The following is a 4,115-nucleotide window of genomic DNA, read 5'->3' as shown; positions in this document are numbered from 1 at the left end:
GAACGTCCACAGCAGACCGAGAAGAGGGAGGTGGAAGAGTCCAAACGAGCATCATAGGGGTGGAGACAAGCAGAGGGGAGGAGAATAGCCCTTTGGCGGCCGCAGGGAGGAGGGAGAGTATTTAGTCAGTCTTTGGAGGGGGCGTAAGAAGCTTCTTCAATGAATTTTTTTTACAAACAACCCTCCCAAAGAATATGCTATGTTCACTGGGTTGGTGGTACAGACCCTCAGGGGAAGGAGTTTTCCTACGCATACTTTCAAATCTGCCTTTTCCCCACCCTGAATACCCAGCCATAGAGCGTTCCAGGCGCTTCTCCGGTTATATTTAGCTCAAGGCCCTTTAAAACGGCAACTTTGTTGGCGTAAGGCTGGGAAGCACTTTAAGGTCATGACATCTGAGCCAGTCCCATGCACTGAGGCAAGCTTCTCTTCCCCATTCTGGAATTATAGACAAACACACACACACACAAAACAATTTTTACTTTGCTTTAATGAAGCCAGAATAACTACAGTTCTCTTCTATATTTGCAACCAGGAACATTAAGCAGAATTCTAACTGCATAATTCATGTGCAACCCACATTTGTTTATTTAGGGTACGGTATTTGCTACCTTGCTCTTCTGTCCTCAAAGGGTTTTCCAAGGCAACTTACAAAGGAACTTACAAAGGAACTTTCAATATAACAGCAAACAAAGCTTTTTATTACCCTTTAAGCTTTCTGGGTGGTTTATAAAATACGTTACATCTTTAGCTGCAGGAATTGATCCTGAATATATATCGACACCTATATATTTTCCTCCCCAATTTGAAGGTGCAAATTTTAATACTCATGGGGATGGGTAAATTCCATCCTTCCCGCTGCTGTACTTCTCTTTGATTTGGGATGCATCTATGCAACTGCTATGAATTTTTTTTTCCTGCACTCCATAAGATCCCTGTCACAGATCTGTGCCCAAGCCTAGGGTAGCGCTGAAATTGTATCTGATCTGCACCAATGAGAGCTTTTCTCCTGACACAAATAGCAGGCACTAGGATTTGGGATGGGGGGAGAAATTTAACTTTGTTTGCATTTTAGCAAGATAATACCTAATTTGTACTTCTCAAATGAATATGAGAACCAAAACACAGCCATCTTTGGAAATCTGCAATTCTCTGAATTTTGTGATGTAGAACTGTCCAGGGTTTCAGACTGAGGTCTCTCCCAAACCAACTTGGAGATGCTTCAGATCACCTCTCCCTGTATGAACTGACCTGGAAACTGCAATCATCATATGAGGACCTTCTTTGTGTGCCTCCTCCATGAGAGGTCCAGAGGGAGGCAACATGAGAACGAGCCTTTTCTGTGGTGGCTCCCCACCTTGGAATGCTCTCCCCAGGGAGGCTCGCCTAGCACCATCATTACACATCTTTAGGGACCAGGCAGAAACATTGCTCTTATCCCATGCCTTTGGCTAATTTAATAATCTATGGCCCTTTAAACTATAGAGGGGTATTGTTTTTGTTTGTTATTATGGTATGTATTTTTGTGGTTTTTATATTGATCTTCAGGTGAGGGGTGATATAAAAACTTAATAAATAATAGTAATAATAAAAAATAATACTAGGGATTGAACCTGGGAGCTTCTGCATGCAAACCAGACGCCATACCACATAGCTGCACAGTTTCCCTAAGATAGAGCCAATACTTCTGGCTTTCCTCAGTGCAAAATTGGGTCATTAACTAATATACAGTGGTACCTCGGGTTACATACGCTTCAGGCTACATACGTTTCAGGTTACAGACTCCGCTATCCCAGAGATAGTACCTCGGGTTAAGAACTTTGCTTCAGGATGAGAACAGAAATTGTGCTCTGGTGGCGCGGCGGCAGGGGGAGACCCCATTAGCTAAAGTGGTGCTTCAGGTTAAGAACAGTTTCAGGTTAAGAACGGACCACCGGTGTGAATTAAGTACTTAACCCGAGGTACCACTGTAAATGATTGGCTAGCCAAGCACATACATGATTATATAGAGCTGCTCTGGGAGCCAGATGAGAGGGGGGCATTTTGCTTATCACCAATATAAAGCTGTTAGGGCAGTTTCACAAGACACCAAAAAGAGGGTGTGTGTCCCCCCCATGCATATTCTGTAAAGTGATTTTTTAAATTCTACACTAATGTAAGTTTTATAATCACATTACAGAACTTTCATTTGGAGCTTCAAAGATTAGCTGTATCAATTTTTCAACAAGCAGATGATTGAATTAAACATTGAATAGTTGCTCTGATAGTTAGCTTTGAGGAAGAGCTCTAATAATTTATTGATTTCTTTCATTTTACATGGTAAAGGTTAAAAAGAGCTTTGACATATTTTCCATGAATGAACATGCACACGAAAACCAGGAAATTGCACCTCACTATGTCTCCTGGTAGTTCTATTTCTTGGGGATAAAGGTACTGTCAACCTTTAGCATTATGTAACCATTAATTGCATTCTAATTATTAGCTAGATTAAAACTAGTTAGATTAGTGCCTTGAAGCACACGTCTATGTTTTCTCTCTCTTCAATCTAGACTTATATTCTGGGGAAGCTTTCACAAATGATGCTAATAACATATTTTATCTGGAATGTGTCCCTTGTACATGTTTCTACTGCAAATAGAAAATGCATTTTAATCAAATGTACATTCTAGCCTTTGTAAGTTTTACAATTACCAGTAAATTACTTATATAAGCGATGGAACAGTGTGAAATTAAAGCTGCCTATAGGGGGCTACTCTCGACTATGAGAACCTTTAACTCCTACAGAATGTGCTAAGGTTGTGTCAGAGATTGTGATCCAAAGCATGTTTACTCACAACTCCAATGGAGCTTGCTCGAAGCAAGAGCATTTAGCGTTGCAGCCTGAGCCAGGCTTCTCATACAATGTTTTGTATTTGGGTGTATAAACCTGATTACAAAAATTAGCAGTTGCAAAAGGTACACATTATTCACTTGTTGTTGTGATGGCCACTAACTGAATGGCTTGAAAAGACAAATTAATGGGGGATAAGTAGCAGCAACTAATTTTGATAGCTATAAATTACCTTCAGAATCAGAGGCATGGTGTGTCGGAATATCCTGTCACTGGGGAACAACAGCAGGAAGCTATTGCTCTTATGCCATACCTGTGAGCTTCCCATAGGCATCTGGATGCTGAATTAGATAGGCCTTTAGTCTGGTCCAGCAGGGCTCTTTATTCATTTCTGTGTTAATTTTATTCAAACAAGAATTACAAATATAGTCAGTGTTATAGTTTGAACTGAACCCTAAGATACCTGAGAAGAAGTGTCACTGAATTCAGTAGGACTTGCTTCTGGCTAAATTACACTGTATATATATTTGGCTTTTCCAACTAGGAAAGTAGCTAAAAGTTTTATTTTAATAGCTTCACTATTTTATTTATTTGCTTACAAAAAGGAAGATTTTATTATTTGGGTCTGGAAAAGGTAATCTGTATGGAAGTAATCACTCAATTTATTCTGCGTGCTCATAAAGGCTTTGTAATTGTGTTTCTCAAACAAAATCCATTGCTTATGGCAAATCTCTTGAATTTTAAAGCAGTTTGTGATACGGCATTGGGGTCTGCTGTTCAAAACAAAACAAATGATTGGGCATGTCCAAACCCTTGAGTTCCCCAGCCTAACATATCTATTTGGATCCCTGCCACTTTGTAGACTTCAGGGTTATCATTCTGAAACAGAAGAAACAAACACGTCACGCTAAAGAGCTCAAGAAACAAGCACCCCTACAATGGTTGTTTTCAGTTTATATATTTATAATGCAGCTGAAGGCAATTCAGTTATGTTTATAAAAATATACCATTACAAACAAAAGCCTCCAATCCTTTGTGCACTGGATTCTGAATAAGCATATACAGGATTGAGCTGCAACTGTCATAGTTGCCATAAATTAATTTAGCTGCCCTGAATCCATTTTTTGTGTATATCCCACTCCACCACAGGACAATTGCACTCTCATCTCATATTCAATATCTCATATCATAAGAGCACTGCCACCATATCATCAACATCATAAAATATATTGTGAACCACCCTGAGATCTTTGGATAAAGGGCAGTATGTAAATTTAATCAGAAT

The sequence above is a fragment of the Podarcis bocagei genome (assembly GCF_964188305.1).
Source record: "Podarcis bocagei genome assembly, chromosome: 2".
NCBI classification, from domain to species: domain Eukaryota; kingdom Metazoa; phylum Chordata; class Lepidosauria; order Squamata; family Lacertidae; genus Podarcis; species Podarcis bocagei.
The sequence above is the reverse complement of the archived record's forward strand: the minus strand, read 5'-3'. Positions refer to the sequence as shown.